The sequence below is a fragment of the Phocoena sinus genome, chromosome 2 (assembly GCF_008692025.1).
Source record: "Phocoena sinus isolate mPhoSin1 chromosome 2, mPhoSin1.pri, whole genome shotgun sequence".
In the NCBI taxonomy this organism is placed as follows: domain Eukaryota; kingdom Metazoa; phylum Chordata; class Mammalia; order Artiodactyla; family Phocoenidae; genus Phocoena; species Phocoena sinus.
The window spans coordinates 4,922,346-4,943,193 of NC_045764.1; positions in this window are offsets into that span (position 1 = coordinate 4,922,346).

A 20,848-nucleotide genomic window follows, 5' to 3' on the forward strand; every position below is an offset into this window, starting at 1 on the left:
TTGATGTGTTAATTTTTTTTAACATCTTTATTGAAGTAAAATTTCTTTACGTTGTTGTGTTAGTTGCTGCTGTATGACAGAGTGAATCAGCTGTACGTCTGCATATATCCCCATATCCCCTCCCTCTTGCGTCTCTCTCCCACCCTCCCTGTCCCACCCCTCTAGGTGGTCACAAAGCACTGAGCTGATCTCCCTGTGCTATGCAGCTGCTTCCCACTAGCTATCTATTTTACATTTGGTAGTGTATATATGTCCATGCTACTCTCTCACTTCGTCCCAGCTTACACTCCCCCCTCCCTGTGTCCTCTAGTCCATTCTCTACATCTGCATCTTTATTCCTGTCCTGCCCCTAGGTTCTTCAGAACCTTTTTTTTTTATTCCATATATATGTGTTAGCATATGGTATTTGTTTTTCTCTTTCTGACTTACCTCACTCTGTATGATAGACTCTGAGTCCATCCACCTCACTACAAATAACTCAATTTCGTTCCTTTTTATGGCTGAGTAATATTCCATTGTATATATGTGCCACATCTTCTTCATCCATTCATCTGTCTATGGACACTTAGGTTGCTTCCATCTCTTGGCTATTGTAAATAATGCTGCAATGAACATGGGGATGCATATGTCTTCTTGAGTTAGTGTTTTTTGTTTTCTTTGGATGAATACCCAGAAGTGGAATTGCTGGATCATATGGTAGTTCTCTTTTTAATTTTTTGAGGAACCTCCATATTGTTTTCCATAGTGACTGCCCCCAATTTACATTCCCACCAAGAGTGCACAAAGGTTTCCTTTTCTCCACATCATCTCCGACACTTGTTATTTCTTGTCTTTTTTTATAATAACCATTCTAACAGGTGTGAGGTAATAGCTTATTGTGGTTTTGATTTGTGATGATTTGTGATGTTGAGCATCTTTTCATGTATCTGTTGGCCATTTGTCTGTCTTCTTTGGGAAAATGTCTATCCAGATCCTCTACCCATTTTTAATCGATTGTGGAGTTTTTTTTGCTATTAAGTTGTATGAGTTCCTTGTATATTTTGGATATTATCCCCTTATCAGCTGTATGATTTACAAATATTTTCTCCCATTCAGTAGGTTGCCTTTTCATTTTGCTGGTCGTTTCCTTTGCTGTGCAGAAGCTTCTTGTTTTGATGTAGTCCCAATTGTTTACTTTTGCTTTGATGCTTTTGCTTTTTGCGTCTGATTCAAAAAAGTCATTGCCAAGACCGATCTGTCTATGTATCTATCATCTATCTATCTATCTGTCAGTAGATGAGCATATTCATCTAACTCTCTCACAGCTGGACCTGCACCTAAGGTGATGTATTTTGTACCATTTCCCAGAGATTCCCAGTCTCCAGATCTGGTAACTAACTTACTGACTGGCTGCCTTCATTCTCTGTATCAGTTTTCTCCCTCATCTGTCTGTGTTCCTTATACCACCTAGCAAACTGCTTTCACTCAAATCCTTGGCCAAGGGTCTTCTGTGGAAACCTAAACTAAGATGTCCTATAACTGCTTCCTTTTATTTTTCAGGCTGGCCTGAGAAACCTTGGGAAGCAACTGTTTCTGTTTAGTATCACTTAGATGTCTGGGATTCCACCACACGGCTGGAGTTTAACAGTGTCCAGGAAAATCTTTCAGCTCAATTCTAGTTTGTCCACCCTTTCTTCATCCTGTCAGAGCTGGTATCAGCCTTGTTGTTGCTTAGATTGTAAGCTTCTTATTTCCTCCCTCCAGCAAGCCACTTGCTTCCACAGAAGTTGTTCACATAAGTAGTTTTCTCACCAGTCCAGGCATGTATCTCTTCATGGTCACTGGGGACAGAGAGTCTGTCTCGGTCACCCACGTATTACTCAAAACTAGCTTGAAACAAGAGCCACTTACAATTTCTCACAATGCTCTGGGTTCTCTGAGCTCTGTTGAGATGCTCTTCTCTCCACTTGGTCTTGGCTGCATTCAGCTGGGAGCTCTGCTGGCTTCTTTCACATCTGGTGCCTCAGTTGGACTAGAATGTCTGGGGCTGGCTGGCCTCTCTCTCTCTCCATCTGGTGCCTCATCATGGTTATAGTCTAGCCCAAGCTTCTTTATATGGTAGCTGGCTTCCAAGAAGGTGAAAGTAGAAGCTACAAGATCTCTTAAAGCCTTGACTCAGAAGTCCCAGTGAAGTCCCATCACTTCCATTGTTTTCTCTTGGTCAAAGGAAACCATTAGGCCAGCCCAGACTCAAGGGGGAGGGAAATAAGAGTCCGCCTCTCGATGGAAGGAATGGCATGCACGTGCACAGGTGGGAGGAATTGTTGGCACCCATCTTAGGAAATGATGTACGTGGCACTTTTTTCACTTTCAGGGTGATACCATGAAACTGTGGTCAACGTCATGTTTCACCTCCTGTACTGGTGATTTAGCCTCACTTGGCCAGAGATTTTCTTCCCATTTTCATTGGTTCTTTGATCTACCAATGCCAATCCTTTCTAAATAATATGCCTCTTTACACATATTCCACAAGGCACAGCAGAACCAACAGCAGAGGTATCTCTCATGGAACGGTGTTGGTAGTACCCTTGGTAACACTTGCAATAGTACCTTTTGTCCTTAAGAGTCAAATTAATTGAAAACAAAACTTTGCAAACATCTCTTCCAGATCTCTCCCAGTACCTGGAAAAACTGGCATGGCTCTTCAAGTGTTCTTGTCATATACTCCTCTTCTTGTTATTTTATAAGAGGCACATGGAACAGGAAGTCTGAGTTGGCTATTTGCAAAATTAGCCTCCTTTTCCTAGAATTGTAATGGGTGAGAAATCTAAGAAACTTACGGTTGTACTTTCGGAGCTGCCACTTGAAGGTTGTTGGCCTTGTCCTTGGGGAGCCCTGTCAAGCAGTTCTGTCTCATTATCTTCCAGAGTTTCTCCCAGTGGAAAAGGACCACAAATCTTAACAGTTTGCCCTTCCTCCCCAGCCCCACTCCTCAGAGAGTACTCGAATTAAAAACCAGCATGAGACTAGTCTTTGAGTGAAAAGCTTTTCTTCCTCTTATTATCCTCCTTCTTTTTGTTATTTTTTTCTGGTTCTGTTAAAAGATTGCCCTAGAGCCAAGAGAAATTGTGGACAGTGTTGTAGAGATTAAAAAGTCACCGTTTCTGTATCTTTAGTGTTAAATGAAATGAAAGTATTTACGGTTTGCCCTCTTCTCAGCAGGGAAATCATTACTCAGGTGACTGAAAGCTGTGTCCTTTCACCTCATTTTACAGATATTTTGAAGGCTCTTTCTGCTTCTCTAAGGAACAGTTCAAGGAGCAAAGGAATTTGCATATTTAATTTGTCATGTTATAAAATAGAACCATCTGAGGAGGTTTTCACCCTCACATTGCTATTGTTTCATCCCACATGACTTGCGCAACTAGAACAAAACACGTCTCATCTGCTGGATGGGGCAGATGCTGGGAAAATTCCAGTTAGGGGCAGAATACGGTATTCTGAGGGGAGAGCAACCCAGTGGCAGGCAGATTATTAGTTAGGGGGTCTGGCAGAGGTGTTTTGAGTGCTCCAGAAGGCTAGCTGGCTCAGTGAGGGAGAGCACGGGCACAAATTTTGGAGCCCTAATTGTGGACCCTTAGAGTTAGGGAAGTCCATCACAGCTAGTAAGTCCTCCAGCCAACTTCTCAGGGGTTTAAGAGGGAGATTAGAATTTTCTAAGCAGTCGATTAGGAACAGCAAGGCAGGACCTTAGTCCAAAAAGAGCTAAGATTTTAAGCTGGGAAATGATGTGAAGACCATTGATCAGACATGGAACACAGACATTCTTTTTGTTTTTAACTTTTTATTTTATGCTGGAGTAGAGCCGATTAACGATGTTGTGATAGTTTCAGGTGCACGGCAAAGGGACTCAGCCATACGTATACATGTATCCATTCTCCCCCAGACTCCCCTCCCATGCAGGCTGTATGACATCCCTTATATGCGGAATCTAAAAAGAAATGATACAAATGAACTTATTTACAAAACAGAAACAGACTCACGGACTGAGAGAAGGAGCTTAAGGTTACCAGGGGGGAAGGATGTGCGGGGAAGGGATAGTTAGGGAGTTTGGGATCGACGTGTACACACTGCTGTATTTAAAATGGATAACGAACAAGGTCCTACTGTATAGCACGGGGAGCTCTGCTCAATGTTATGTGGAACACAGGCATTAGAATGCTGTCAGTGGTTGGGCTAGAGCTCTTCAGATTCCGTCTACGTAAAATGCCTGCAGTGGTCATTTTGCTTCAGCCACGGAAAGATTAAGACTTCACAGGTTAGAAGCTAAGCAAGCCTCACCATCTCACTTTGTATTATCTCTTGCACCAACTGTGACAAGGTCTATGAGAAATTAGGGATTGTTTTAATCCAATGTGATTTTACAAATCAAAGCCTTTCTTACTTGTGATCCATATATCCCAAAATTCTAGGTGGGGTTTTGTCTCGAGAAAAATTTTTTGAAATGGTTTAGGTACCGAAATTCCTTTGCAGAGTCTTTGACAATGAGAGGTAGTAAATGACAGTAATGGAGAGAGGATGACAGTGACAAGGCTGGATTGTGGAGAGGGTTTGAGAGTATGGGACAGCAGATGAGGAGGGAGAAAACCTCACGTACTTCAGAGTTGCAGTGAAGGCTGGCATAGATCTGGACCACTGCATTATCTGTGTCCCATATTTGCTAGCTGGTATCCATCAATCCATCATTTCCCAACTTAACTATTTATTTATTTAATTCAAGTATAGTTGATTTACAACGTTGTGTTATCATAGGATATTGAGTATAGTTCCCTGTGCTGTACAGTAGGACCTTGTTTATCCATTCTCTGCATAATAGTTTGTATCTGCTAAGCCCAACCTCCCACTCCATCCCTCCCCCACCCCTCCCCCATGGCAACCACAAGTCTGTTCTCTATGTCCGTGATTCTGTTTCTGTTTCATAGATATGTCCATTTGTGTCATATTTTAGATTCCACATACAAGTGATACCATATGGTACCAAATTAAGTATTATTCACTGAATGCAGGTACTTATAGTTTTGTTACGTGAGACTTAGTGGAGAAGACAAGAATTAAATGATTTGCACAATCTGATTTTTCGCTGAGATAAATTTTAGAATTTGATAGCCTGCTACAGGGAAAATTATTTCTTTTGATAGTGTTTTTTAAAATTTCCTCTCAGGTGAGGAAAATGAGGTTGTGATTTCTCTACAGCCTCATCTTTTCTGTCCTCAACTCTGTAATCACTTCAAGTCAACGAGTATATATTAGACATCTCTCATATGCTAAATATTTTTAGCAAAGCCCAGTAAATTGATGAGTTAGCCCTTGGTAAGTCCCATTCACTGAGGGTTTATTTTGTCAGACACCAAGCTTGTTGCTTTATGTACACGTCTCACTTAATCCTCATAATAATCCTTTGAGGTATTTCTGTGCAACAAATAATCCCAAAACTCGGCAGCTTGAAACGACCATTTTATCACGCCGACAGATTCTGGGTCAAGAATTTAGACAGAGCACGGAGGGAATGGCTTGTCTGTGATTCATGAAGTCTCAGGTCTCAGCAGTGACAACATGAAATCTGGGGCTGGAATCACCTGGAAGTGTCCTTACTCGTATATCTGGTAGTTGATGCTGGCTGTTGGCTGGGGCACCTACACTTGGCCTTGCTGTGTGGCCTGCGTTTCCTCAGAGCATGGTTGTCTCAGGACCTCCAAAAGTGAGTGCCCTGGCTGACAAGGAGGAAACTGCCTTGACTTTCATGAATAGTCTCCAGTGCCATTCATCACTATTTGAAATGCATTCTGTTGATTGCCAGTGAACTGCAGGCCTGCCCTGTATTCACAGAGAGGGTGCGTAGACCCCACCTCTTGAAGAGAGGGGGTCAAAGAATTTTCAAACATGTTTGTGAACAGCTACAGGCACAGTTTTTACTCATGCATGATAGTGTCATCAGGCTTAGGCTTGAGGTATAGGGTCTCCGTATAAAAATCAAGTCCATACATGGATGAGACTCCTCAAGTACAATTTCTCAGGTATGGCTCTTCAAGACTGGTTCCTCTTTACCTTAAGACCTGAGGACTAAAGAAAGAAACTACCCAGGCCTTCCCTGGCGGTCCACTGGAGAGGTCTCGTTCTCATTCTGCACAGAAAGACTGTATGCAAACTGGCGAACCACTCATTTTAAAACATTTTAGTGGGTATTTCATGTGAGTTTGTAAGTCTTTCGTTATGCAACATATTTAATTTATAACATGTAAGAAATTAAAGGACCTGCTGATTTATTGATTGACTTGGAGCATAGAACCCATAGAAATTTGACTTTATAGTAGAAATCATCCCGAGGTCCATGGAAAGAGGCGGTTTGCTTACAAAACCAAGGGCGTTTCTGTGCCTGTTCTGTGAATCTTTGCCAGCAGGGTAGCTGTCATTATTATTCATGCCTTATTGCTTGTGTCTTTACTTTTTTCAATAAACATCTTATTTTTGAAAAATAGTTATTCAAGGCAAATGGCCAGGGATAATTTTCAGGGAAACATGCCTAAAACAAGACCTTTGATGGCCCTGAGCTGAGTCGCAGTGATTATGCAGCAGGTGGCACTTTGAGTCTCTTGATAGACAGATTTCTCTCATCAAAAAAACCAGCCTGTATCATAAGCATCTAACCCAAACTTCATCCACTCTTTCCATTTGTAGCAAGGACAATTTGGTGCCTAAATTTATGGCTTGCATTAAAAGCTTAGGAATCTGAGATCCATAATTTGAAGTATACTACATCACTGTTAATATCTTTTTTTCCCCAAAGATTTCAAAGGAATGCTTTTTTTCCCCCCCATGTAATTTTTCCGGTACATAAAGTGCTTTGGGTTTGAGGTAGGAGAATTCAATTCTATAGGTAGGAGAGTTCAATTCTATAGTGTATTTCCTAGATTCCTACCTGCCATGTGCAGGAAGCCACAGACAACAAAGCTGAGACAACAAAGGCTTTAGTTCAGGAAATGGATCGTCCAGTAAGAGCTGTGACAAGGACACGAACAGTCACCAATCAAGGACGGTACCAATGACAATGGACTGTGGAGGCGTGGAGGTAGTTGCTCGCGTTCTAGGAAGATCCCATCGGATTGGTGTGGGAGAATCAGGAAAAGTTTTCTAAAGGTGGTGGGGCGTTTGGCATATAGAAACTTGAGGGAAATTGGCTTATCACACTGTCAACACACAAAAAATGGGTATCTAATACTTAGGAAACATCCTCAGCTCTACTACAGACTTAACACCCAACCAAATTTTAGGTGAATAGCAGAAGAAATATTTCCTTGGTAGAGTTACGGAAGCCCATAAATGGAATGTCCCTTTGAAGTGCTGTTGGGAAGAAAATGTCGGATTCCTCTTTCTGGATCAACGCACAACTTTGCCTGGAAGAGAGTTCGGTTGGAGTCATTGTATCTGCACCTCCAGGTGTGTAGCAGCTCAGGAGGGCACTGCCAGGTAGTCATCTTTAAGTAGCAGGTCAGTGCTGCAGTGTTTTAGAAGTCGGGAAGACTGTTGGCAATGCATCTCTCGGCATCCGTCTTTCTACTCCCCCCTCACTTCCCAGTACTTCCAGTCATGGTAGCTTTCAGGTGTTTCTTGATCATCTGCAATTCAAGTAACGATTATGCTAGGAATGACCCAACTTCGATTGAATTTTCAAGGGAAGATGAATTCACAGTCCAAGAGAGTGTGACCTTTTATTTCAAATATGTCATCCAGTCGAGGCAATTGCTAAGGGAAGCTTTACCGATTTCTTGAGAAACAGCTTGTAAAGAAAGCTTTAGCTCATAGATCCAAAGTAATAGAAGGATGACAGAAAAGAGAGTATGGTGCACATAAAAATGAGTAAGAACACTTGCTGGTCTTCATTTTAACAAGTCACTGACCGACAGGATATTCATAACCTTAACACTTTAAAAAGAAAGCTTAGCATGAGAGGAATAGCTTCTGTGTAAGATCCATCTGTTGGAATAATAGGAAAAACCCAAAGGAAGACCTGAAATCTTAAGCTGTAAGATAAACAAATCTGGACAAGTCCCCAGTCTGTGTTAAGATTCCTTATTGGTTCGAAGGGAAGCTAAGATGGTCAGAAAAGTATCATGTGATGGGAAAAGGAAGGTTGAACAGGAAGCCAGAGACTCTTTTTTGCGTTCATTTCCTTTGCCACTCTTTGAGTTCAAGTTTTCTCATTTGTAAAACAGAAATCATCTAGTGCCATAAATCTCACAAATCTCTCCCAAGGCTTTTGTTGGAATAAAATCAGATAAAAAATGCAGGAGCTTCTTGGAGAAGGGTGAAGAATAAGCTAATAATAATCATTACCATTTATATGCAGAACGCTTCACATATACCAGACATAGGCTTTCAGGGTATTATCTTAGCCCCAGAACAATATTGAGGCAGGTATATATATCACTGTTCTGTCGACTAGGACACTGAGGTTAAGAAATACTAAGAATTTGCATATGATCATGGCAATAGTAAATGGTAAAGCCAAAATTCTCTGACCCAGTTGCTAACCAATTATATATCTGGTTTAGAACTGGAAGCATCTAATAATGAGCTACTTTGTTCAATTCTGTTTACAAGGTGTGCCAATTTTCTTATCTTTCTTTTTCATTCTAAATCATATTCCTTCATTTTATACCAGTTCCTTTCCTCAGCACCACTGAACTTTATCTTGGTCCAAACACTCCCCCACTCTCCACTCTGATAATTCTTAAACATCTTTCCAGTCTCAATTCAAACACATCACCATGAGGATGTGATACTGCACTTACCACTGTATTCCTAGCGTTAGCACAAAGCTGGTCGCCTAGTAGGTACATAAATATCCATTCAATAAAAGATTGAATGAAGGAAACAGACGCAGAAAAATGAATTGAGTGGATCAATGCCATGTGGCACAACGGACATCCAGACACCCAAATCTACTGTTCTTCCTTCTTTCCCACTGGGTAAGTTTATTTCCTGTCCAAAATAATGGATTTTGAAGCTGAATACTTTAATTATCATCCATTAATTAAAACCTCAGGGATTCCCTAAATTAGCCATGCACTGTAAAAATAGAATGAGAGGGCTTCCCTGGTGGCGCAGTGGTTGAGAGCCCGCCTACCGATGCAGGGGACACGGGTTCGTGCCCCGGTCCGGGAAGAGCCCACATGCCGCCGAGCGGCTGGGCCCGTGAGCCATGGCCACGGAGCCTGCGCATCCGGAGCCTGTGCTCCGCAATGGGAGAGGCCACGGCGGTGAGAGGCCCACGTACCACAAAAAAAAAAAAAAAAAAAAAAAAAGAATGGTAGTATTATTTTGGTTAAGAAAAAAATCAGCGGACAGGAACGTGGAGAGAGCTAAAACAAGATTTGGGACCAATTAATGAGAGAATGAGAAGCTAGAAGCAATATGCAGATATTAGAGAGAAGGCTCAAGGCTACTTCATATTAATTTTTGCAGCATATGGGATACTTCGTGTCAACCCAGTCTGAAGAATATAAAATTCTTCCTCCTACTTAACTGTGCAATGTTCAATTTCAGCTTCTTCCTGGCCGGACACAGTGCTGTGAAAATAAACTGAAAGGTGAAAAAAATGCAAGAGTGAAAATTACCATGTAAAGAGAAATTTTAATAAATTACGTTTAGGTGAGCTTGTAATGCAGAGTCAGAATAAACAATTTAAGTGAAAAGAAATATTTTTGTTAAGAAATGGGATAATTTCAAAAAGTGATGTCACCATGCCATAGCATTGATAGATGGTATTCTCCATGGCAGTGGGACAATCCATTTCCTCCTTTGCCTCTTTAGTATAAAGCAATCACTATGACACCTAGTGTTTATTGAAATCATTGACAAATGATATATACCAGCATGAAAAGAAATGTGTCACAACATTTATTGTATGATTTATTTTTTCAACTTAGGGCCCATTTTCAAGTGGCTTGGTAACCTGGAAAGTTAACCTAACATGCTCATTGTAGATGGGCTGGTTCAGATGAACTTGGAATGAAAAAAAAAATGATGATGTGTGTTTTTTAAATTCTTCATGATGGAAAATTTCAAACATACACAAAAATACAGAGAATTATACAGGAACCCCCAAGTTTCATCACTCACTTTGAACAGTTATCAACTCAAGGCCAGTCATGGCCCATTTATACTCTTCTCCCTCAGTAGATTATTTTGAGACAAGTTCATTTAAAAAAGAATTTATTGGAGTATAGTTGATTTATAGTGTTGTGTTAGTTTTAGGTGTACAGCATAGTGATTCAGTTATACATATACATGTATCTATTTTTTTCATATTCTTTTCCATTATAGGTTATTACAAGATATTGAGGAGAGTTCTCTGTGCTATACAGTAGGTCCTTGTTGGTTATCTATTTTATATATAGTAGTGTGTGTACATTAATCCCAAGTTCCTAATTTATCCCTCCCACCCATGTTTCCCCTTTGGTAACTATAAGTTTATTTTCAAAATCTCTGAGTCTGTTTCTGTTTTGTAAATCAGTTCATTTATATCATTTAAAAAATTAGATTTCACATATGAGTGATATCATATGACATTTGTCTTTCTCCTTCTGACTTACTTCACTTAGTATGATAATCTCTAGGTCCATCCATATTGCTGCATGATTTCATTCTTTTTTATGGCTGAGTAATATCCCATTGTATATATGTACCACATCTTCTTTATCCATTCCTCTGTTGATGGATATTTAGGTTGTTTCCATGTCTTGGCTATTGTAAATAGTGCTGCAGTGAACATTGGGGTGCAGGTATCCTTTATAAAGAAATTAATTATCTTTTTTTTGGCTGCATTGGGTCTTCGTTCCTGTGCACGGTCTTTTCTCTAGTTGCGGACAGCGGGGGCTACTGTTCGTTGCAGTGCGCGCACTTCTCATTGCAGTGGCTTCTCTTGTTGTGGAGCACGGGCTCTAGGCACTTCAGTAGTTGTGGCATGCAGGCTCAGTAGTTGTGGCACACGGGCTCTAGAGTGCAGGCTCAGTAGTTGTAGCGCATGGGCTTAGTTGCTCCACAGCATGTGGGATCTTCCTGGACCAAGGATCAAACCCGTGTCACCTGCATTGGCAGGCAGATTCTTTTTTTTTTTTCTTAATTTTTATTTTATTTATTTATTTATTTTTACAAAATTGTGATAGTTTTATTTACATTGATCTAAATGCCTTCAATAGACCAATATTCTTTAATACACACATTATCTTAAAATTATCTTGCATATAATACAATCTAGTAGAGTTTTACTTGCAGCATAACGATAAGAGTATCATTAATTAAAGCCATTATAGGTGTTGTGATCCAATACTGAGACACAGTTTAAAATTGTATAACGAATGTCTTCTTTCAATACTGTCAGTGGTTGTATCAGTAAGGATCTGGCAGGCAGATTCTTAACCACTGCACCACCATGGAAGTCCCTCACGTATCTTTCTGAATTGTGGTTTTCTCCAGATATATGCCCAGGAGTGGGATTGCTGGATCATATGGTAGCTCTATTTTTAGTTTTTTATGGAACCTCCATATTGTCCTCTATAGTGGTTGTGCCAATTTACATTCCGACCAACACTGTTAGGAGGGTTCCCTCTTCTCCACACCCTCTTCAGCATTTACTTTTTGTAGACGTTTTTGATGACGGCCATTCTGACTGGTGTGAGGTGATACCAAACCACCCAATTAAAAAATGGACAGAACATCTAAATAGACATTTCTCCAGAGAAGACATACAGGTGGCCAAAAAGCACACGCAGTGATGCTCAATGTCACTAATTATCGGAGCAATGTAAATCAAAACTACAAGCAAGTTCATTGTTTCCTGAAGCAAATCTTCCAATGTTCTTGATATTCTTTGATCCAAAAGTATGTTAGTTGCATCCCTAAAGCATAAGGAGCCTTTTAAAGCACAAGCAGAACATCATTAGTAAGCCTAAAAATATTAACAATAATTTCTTAATAGTATCAACTATTCAATTAATGTTCAAATTTGTCTGAGTCATAATTTTTGTACAATGAGTTTGTATGAATCAAGAACCAAATAAGGTCCATACATTGCAACTTGTTGATACATATTTAAAGTTTTTTAAATCCATAAATTCCTCCTCTCTCTTTAATTGATTATAATTGATTTCTTAAGGAAACCTGTGTACTTGTCTGCTAAACTTCCCATATTCTGAAATTTTCTAATCGCATCCCAGTAGTAAATGGTTTAACATCTTTCTCTTTCTTGCATTTCCTGTAAACTGAGTAGTGAGATTTAGAGCTTTGATCATTCAGGTTCAAGGTTTTGATGGTAATACTTCATGAGTAGCTTTGTGTGCTTCCATCAAAAGGCAGCTTGTCTGGTTGGCCCTCTATGATATCAATAATCATTGATCATTGCCTAGCTCAGTGATCAATAATTGGTGATCATTGCCTAGATCTAGATTCCTTAACTCATTAAGGTTTGCAAATGTGGTGGTATTCTAATTTTATCACTCTCTTCATTTCTTATCTAAAATACTTTCAAATTTCCCCTCTTTGATGATTGTCCTGAGACAACTACTTGGCTTCATTTTACCCTCATCAGTTTTCAGAATAACTAATTGATTCTTTCCAGATGTGACTGCCTTCCAAATGTGACCAATGAGATTTGTTTTAGTCTCACTACTGATGAATAGATTGAAACATGTTTGACGTGTTTCAATTCATTGCAGTTAATATTTCTTTGATGCTCAAATTGTTCCCTTTTTGGCCAGTTGAAGACTCTTCAGTGTCGTTGACATGATGTTTTAGGCTCATTTTGGCATTACAAGATATTTTAGGCTCATCTTGTACATTTCTTGCCCTAGACCTGGAATCAGCCATTTATCCAAGAAGTCCTGGTTTCTTTTCGTACAAAATAGTATTTATAGGCTATAACCTGGACTCTAGGGATGCTCTTTGCTACCTTACTGCTCTTAAGTCCTTTTAATGGACAGAAATATGGCAAATATGTGCATATGTATATATTTTAAAATTTTACTAATTGTATACAGTAGTGCATTTCCAATCAAAATTTTAGATTATCGAGTTTTAACTTAATTCCTTGATTTTATTTTTTTTCTCATGCTGAAAATCTTGGATCCTAACAACATTCATAGAATTACTTATTAGATTTCTCCTATAGAATATAAAATAGCTGCAGAATATCAATACCAGGATTATTACTAACAATAGTTTAACATTTATTTTGTTTGTTTTTAGGGTATATACCACGAGGGGTGTAGCACCAGACCGCCATATTTTAAAGTCACTTGAAATACTTCTTCTTTCTATGCTTTTACCATCAACTGGATGAACAGTTAGGCTTCATTTCATTTCGCTTGGATTTACAGGGATTGCTTTTTTTTTTTTTTTTTTTTTGCGGTACGCGGGCCTCTCACTGTTGTGGCCTCTCCCGTCGCAGAGCACAGGCTCCGGACGCGCAGGCTCAGCGGCCATGGCTCACGGGCCCAGCTGCTCCGCGGGATGTGGGATCTTCCCAGACCGGGGCACGAACCTGTGTCCCCTGCATTGGCAGGCAGACTCTCAACCACTGCGCCACCAGGGAAGCCCTACAGGAGTTGCTTTTTAAAGAAAGTTTTGAATTGTAAGTATTTACAGTTGTGCTGTATCATATGCCAGTTATAATCTACACAGTCTCCCTTGGCTGTCACTTAGTGTTAGTTTTACATATTAATATATATTCAGTGCTCACAGCCAGTCATTATGCCAATTCTTCTTCAGTCATTTGGTCGTCAGAGTCATTTTCTAGTGGATTCTTCAGGAAGGGCACGTGAGAACCACACTTGAGTTCTTGCGTGTTCATAATAGTTTGTATATGACTTTAAACTTGAATGTCTGTCTTACTGGATATAAAATCCTTGGCCACATTTTCTTAACTTTTGTAATATAAATGTTACTCCATCCTGTGGCATAAAGTGTCGCTACTGAGAAGTCTAATGTCACTTTATAAACGTTCCCTAATGAGGGGCTTGGTCATTTTGCTTTGATGTCCAAAGGGTCTTTTTCCCCTTTTATTTAAGTTTGATAGATATACTAAAATATGTCTCATTTTGGCCACTCTGGATTGATTTTCCAGGGCCCTCACGTGCCCTTGAAATATATAGATTCAGATCTTCTTTATATCAGGAACGTTTTCCTGAATAATCTATTTCTCTCCAGTCCTTTTTATCTTTTCCTTTATTTCATTTCTATTTTTTTAAATTTTTTATTTAATTAATTAATTAATTTGTTTATTTTGGCGGTACGCAGGCCTCTCACTGTTGTGGTCTCTCCCGTTGCGGAACAGACGCGCAGGCTCAGCGGCCATGGCTCACGGGCCCAGCCTCTCTGCGGCATGTGGGATCTTCCCAGACCGGGGCATGAACCCGCGTCCCGTGCATAGGCAGGCGAACTCTCAACCACTGCGCCACCAGGGGAGCCCCCATTTCTATTTTTAATTTTCTTCCTATTCTAGCTTCTCTTTTCTTATGATGTTGATTTGTCCTTGTGCTCTTCTTACTTTTGTTCATTTGTGAGATTATTTCTTTGTTTTCCTTCTAATTCTTAACCTCCCTCAGCCCACTTTTCAAACTTTTCTTTTGTCCAATCATCTCATTTTTCTAATCCTGACTTATGGCATTCTTCCATAGCTTCTATCATTTTCTCAAATTCTCTTGGCTCATTTGGAAATATAAGGTTCAGGTATTTATTGTTTTATGGTCATGTCTTTATGGCATGATTTCATTGTCTATAGGAATAGTTCTCTGTCCTTTATTAACTTTCTTTCTTCTTAAAATAATATCACGTGGATTCAACCCCAATCACTGCTGTAGATCACGTTTGTTCTGTGCTCTTCCAGGGGAGGGTGTCTGGAATATCTTTCCTAGATCGAACGCTCTAGGGCTCCATTTTCTCTTGTTCTTTGGTGTGTTCAGCTCTTTCTGAGCTATGTTGCCTCCTACCTTAGTCCGACTCTTTTCTTCCCTTTGCCCTTAGTGTCCCTGATGTGTTCCGTATACATGCAACGCCCAGCAGTTTCTCTTCCGTCTGCGGATTTATCCTGTAGTCGCTTTAGGAAAGTGATGCTGAGTATTTGAGGGCAGAAATAGCCATACCTGTCGTATCTTCACTGTGAATGTTAGCTTTTAGAATTACAAAGACTTCTTTATCTTTTTAAATACGTTGTGATCTGAGCTATCTGAGAGTTGGCAGGGCATCTGGAGCCTGCCTGCAAAGCCCCTTCATGGCTTTGGCTGCCCTTATCCGATGGACCTGAAGAGCTTCCCATGCTGAGAGGGACCTCTTCCTTTTGGGAGTGGGTACCTGATGGCAATCCGGTTTCTGGGCCGTTGGTTGGAAGCCCCTTGTCTCTCTGCTTCCTTCTGTAGTTGTCAGCACCCATCTTGTTGCTGCTACAGTTTTGACCCCTCCTGCTTATGGAAATACCTTGTCACTTTGGTTGCAGACGTGGGTTTTTGTTTTGCTCTCTCAATTGTTCTGCCTATTTTTGTTGGGGGTGATTCAGGGAAATTGAAAAACTGTGATTGCCGCCACTGCTATCTTTCTGCCTCTGGGTAATTTGGGAGCAAATGCGCTGCTGTAGATATTTTAAAACGCTTAAAACCCGAGGTGAGATTTTACTTGTTTTTCTTTGTAATGGCTTTGTTCCTTTTTCCCCCTTAAACATATTAGATAATAGACACCATACTGTTTGAAAATACAATGAAAATCATTGATTGGGATTTGGAAAGTATCAAGGATGTCAGGAGAAAATGCTGTTTTGTCTATGTTTGTAATATTATGGAATAAATTATTCCAATCCCCTTCAAAATAAATACTGAGAATTATGACCTTTTTTCCTAAGCTAAGCCTCTCAGAAATTCAAGCTCACCGAATGTATGAATAATAAGCCAAGAACCACAGACTGGAGGAATTAAAAGGAAATGAACTTCCACATTTTTTTTTTTTTTGCGGTACGCGGGCCTCTCACTGTTGCGGCCTCTCCCGTTGCGGAGCACAGGCTCCGGACGCGCAGGCTCAGCGGCCATGGCTCACGGGACCAGCCGCTCCCGGACCGGGGCACAAACCCACGTTCCCTGCATCGGCAGGCGGACTCTCAACCACTGCGCCACCAGGGAAGCCCTGAACTTCCACATTTTAAAGATCTGCCTGTTGTTATTCTGTCGCTGTGTAGTGTGGGACTACCAAAATCTTCTATCACTTATTTTTTATTCAAAGTGATTAATGGCAACTTCTAATTTCTTATCACATGGTATAACAATCAACTTATGTAATTGATTTCTTTCTAAAAAAAGTTTCTTTGTCTGAAAAGGATCTGATTCATTTCAGGAAGTAAGTATAATATGCAACACACAGAGTATTTCAGACAGAAACAGACTCACAGACTTAGAGAACGAATTAAAGATTACCAGGGAGGGTGGATGGGGGGAGGGATAGTTAGGGAGTTTCGGATTGAGGCGTACACACGGCTATATTTAAAACAGATAACCAACAGGGGACTTCCTGGGCGGTCCAGTGGTTAATACTTTGCCTCCTGATGCAGGGGGTGTGGGTTCGATCCCTGGTCGGGGAGCTAAGATCCCATATGCCTCGTGGCCAAAAAACCAAAAACGTAAAACAGAAGCAATATTGTAACAAACTCAATAAAGACTTATATTAAAAAAAAGGGCTTCCCTGGTGGCGCAGTGGTTGAGAGTCCGCCTGCCAATTCAGGGGACACGGGTTCGTGCCCCGGTCCGGGAAGATCCCACATGCCGCGGAACGGCTGGGCCCGTGAGCCATGGCCGCTGAGCCTGCGCGTCCGGAGCCTGTGCTCCGCAATGGGAGAGGCCACAACAGTGAGAGGCCCGTGTACCGCAAAAAAAAAAAGACTTATAAAAAAAAAGTGGTCCATATTAAAATAGATAACCAACAGGGACCTACTGTATAGCACAGGGAACTCTGCTCAATATTCTGTAGCAACCTAATTGTGAAAAGAATTTGAAAAAGAATAGAAACATATATACGTATACCTGAATCACTTTGCTGTACACCTGAAACTAACACAGCAGTGTTAATCAACTATACTCCAATATAAAATAAAAAGTTAAAAAAAAAGGATCATTTCAGTTAACAACTTCTCTTGTGTATACAGCTAGTGCCAAAGTCTCTTTGACTTGTCAAAGGTTCCTTAATTTCTAAACCAAAAAGACTCCTTAAGGTGTTTTTTTTCCAATTAAAATTCCATTTCTCGCTAAAATACATGAGCAAATGGTCCCCCTCCCTCAGCACACTTCACCAGCACACTTCACCATTCTTTCTTAAAAAAAAACTATTGATTTTTTTTCCTTTTTATGTATCAATCTTATATTTATTAGTGGTTTACTCCTTGCAAGGCACTATACCAGATACATTTCAGGTATTTTTCTACATTTTCTATTCTCTCAACTATGCAATATAAGTATTACTATCTCCATTTTACAGATGAGACACTTGGGGTTCAAAGACTTGCAGTATTTTGTTTGAGGTCATAGAACTAGTAAGTTGGTGAAAAAATTTGAATTCAGTTCTGACTTCCAAATCAGGGCACTTGACATTGCACCAAGTTGCCTCACTTAATTTAGCCTTTCTTTACTTCTTTATTCCCACCCTTCCTCCTGCCTCTCTCTGTCTGTCTCTTTTTTTCCCTCCCCCTTCCTCCCTCTTTCCTTCTTCCCACATTTACTCTAAGTCTGGCGCTGTTCCAGGTGCTGCGAAAACAGCAGGGAATACACCATCCCTGCCCTCGTGAAGCTTACATTTGAGTTTGGATTGTGTTTAGAGACAAATAAGCAAATTTGTATATGTATGTGTGTTCAGTGTATCACATGATGACCAGTTTAGCACTCTCCTTTAGCACTCGCCTACCACGCCCCATCCTCAAAAAAAGACAGCAGGATGTGAGAAGTAGAGAGTGCTTTGCAGTAGAAGGTTGCTGCTTTGTGTGAAGTTCACGTACCTCCATGTAGCATAAGACCCCACACATATACTATTTACAGCAATTTAAACTCCTCTCCCCCAGCTTCTCTTGCAGACATATCTTTACACGAGTGAAAAATAATTTGTTATTCATATCATTCTTTACTCAGAAAGTTCTAAGTGCTTTTAATGAACACGTAGCAATATTATTTATGTTATCTTCTGTTCGGTGCTCCCTAAATATTGCCTAGGCAACCTGTTGATAAGACAAAGTTGACTGCTTACCACAGTTAGGGGCAACAGCATCTCAACAGAGTTTTTATAGGGTCTCAAGGGAGGGAGGGAAGACGGATTTTATTAAGAATTTGAAGCTTGGTTTAAGGTGGGGCTCTCAAAGCAGAGGCTTGATAAGGATCTTGATGTAACAGTTTAGGATTGGCGGGAACAGTGAAGCCAGAAATCTGAGGCAAGGAATTTAGAGTGTCTGGGAAGCAGAAGTAAACCGTGATGCTTCCTAGGGAAGCCTTGATGGGTCTTTCCAGAGTTTCCGGTAATGATCAATCAGGTCACATCTGGGCAACAGTGTCCTGGAATAGTAACATTATGCAAATAAAGTTATAAAGACCAGTGGGTAGTGAAGTCATGTCGAGGCAGACCCTCTGGTTATATACGTTAAATACATAAAATCAGGGTTAAAAATCTTTATGCGATTCCCACACATCATAATATGGATACTTTTTTTTTTTTTTTTTTTTTTTCGGTACGCGGGCCTCTCACTGTTGTGGCCTCTCCCGTCGCGGAGCACAGGCTCCGGATGTGCAGGCTCAGCGGCCATGGCTCGCGGGCCCAGCCACTCTGCGGCATGGGGGATCTTCCCGGACCGGGGCACGAACCCGCGTCCCCTGCATCGGCAGGCGGACTCTGAACCACTGCGCCACCAGGGAAGCCCGGATACTTTTTTTTAATTGTTGAAAAGATGGATTTGAAACTTATATGAAATGTCCCTATTAGAAATGGTAGTCAGTTTCAAATTTGTTTCCTCTATTTTCTGTTCTGAAATTTCAGTGGTGTCTTTGACATCCATTCTTTTCATCATCTCGCCCCACCGTCTAAAATAGGGCAAGAATTTTGTTTCTGACCCATCTTAAATCTGTACGGATAAATTCCCTGGTAGTCCAATGGTTAGGACTCGGTGCTTTCGCTGCCGAGGGCCCAGGTTCAATCCCTGGTCGGGGTGGTGGGGGGACTAAAATCCCACAAGCTGTGCCGGGCAGCCAAACAAACAAAGGAATCTGTACAGACAGGTTACATGGAAATATATCGTTCGATTTGGCAACATTGGCTCTGGTTCCAACAGGGGAGATTCTAGGCCAAAAGATTTTTCTTTGCAACTTTGTCATTTGGTACTTGTTCATGAGGTCTTTACTTCTCATCCCCCACCCCCTTTATAAACATGGCCGCAATTTTATACACTGCTTCCTATAGATGTGGTCGGCAAGTTCCCCAAAATACTTTTAAGACGCTCTGGCCAATTTGGAGAAGTGGATCAGAATTCATGTGGTAGACTGGCTCATTCATCCTCTTTGATACATTTCAGCTACAGCACAGCTGTCAGGACAAGGGAGTTATAAATCTACATGTTAGCATTCACATTTTAATTAATATCAATGGGCAAAGCTGTCTCTAGGGGCAGATGATACGATAAAGAATGAAGTCTGACAATTTCAAGTCTCCATACGTTCTGGATTGAGGTCCAGGTGGAATATGCTGAGACTGCCACGAAAGCACTGAAAAGCCTGCTTCCATTTCCAGCATCCTATCTTTGTGGAGCAGGATTTTCTGCAGGGACAGCAACCAAACCGAGATGACCGAGTAGACGGGACATAAGAAACGCACTTCGGGTGTCACTGTCTCCCATCCCCCCCAGGTGGGACCATCCAGTTGCAGGAGAACAAGCTCAGGGCTCCTACTGATTCTGCATTAGGGTGAGTTGTATCATTATTTCATTTTATATTACAATGTAATAATAATAGAAATAAAGTGCACAGTAAAAGTAAAAAAAAAAAAAGAATGAAGTCTGAGAAGCAGATGATAAAGGTAGGGTGTGAAGGTATTATTTCTGAATCAATCCAGGTTGACTGCCAACAGTATTTCCCTGTGTTGATGTTGTCCAGATTTTGCTCTTTAGAATGGCCTTACCGCGGTTTGGGCTTGGGATTTTCTAATGTTTAAAAGACCAGACGTCTCTACCTTTCCGTTAGAAAAGGCAAGAGAACAAACTCAGACCCATCAAATTGCTCAGGCAAGATTTTAGAACTTTTACTCTCATCCCTGACATCCATCAGTTTAATTGTAGCCCCAGACAGTTTCTTTTGGGCATTGAGCTAAGACAGTGCCCAGAGGCTGTGATTTCTAAATGGTCCTTGGGTTCAAAGTCATGTGGACTCAGCAGCAGTGAGCTATGCAGGCATTAATTCCTCCTGCACTTTGACATGTAAAAAGGCAGCCTAAATGATGACCTCCCTAAAATCCCTAAGACAAGTCCCTATGTAGATAGTGAACAATCCCTGCAGATTTCAAGAGAAACAAAAACAGAGCACACCCAGGACTGTCTTATTTCAGTTGTGTTTAATGTGCAGTATTATACACTGATGGGCAGTAGAGAAGAAAGCTTTATTTAACTTCTCTTTTTAGCTGTTCACCACCAGAACAAGTCAAAGTGAAGCCTGATGAGGTGACTCTCCAGGGAATTTCAAAATGTCGATCTACTCTAGGTCACGTCTTTCCCCAGAGACAGCTTCACTGATGATTTGAGTAAACTTGTAGCTAC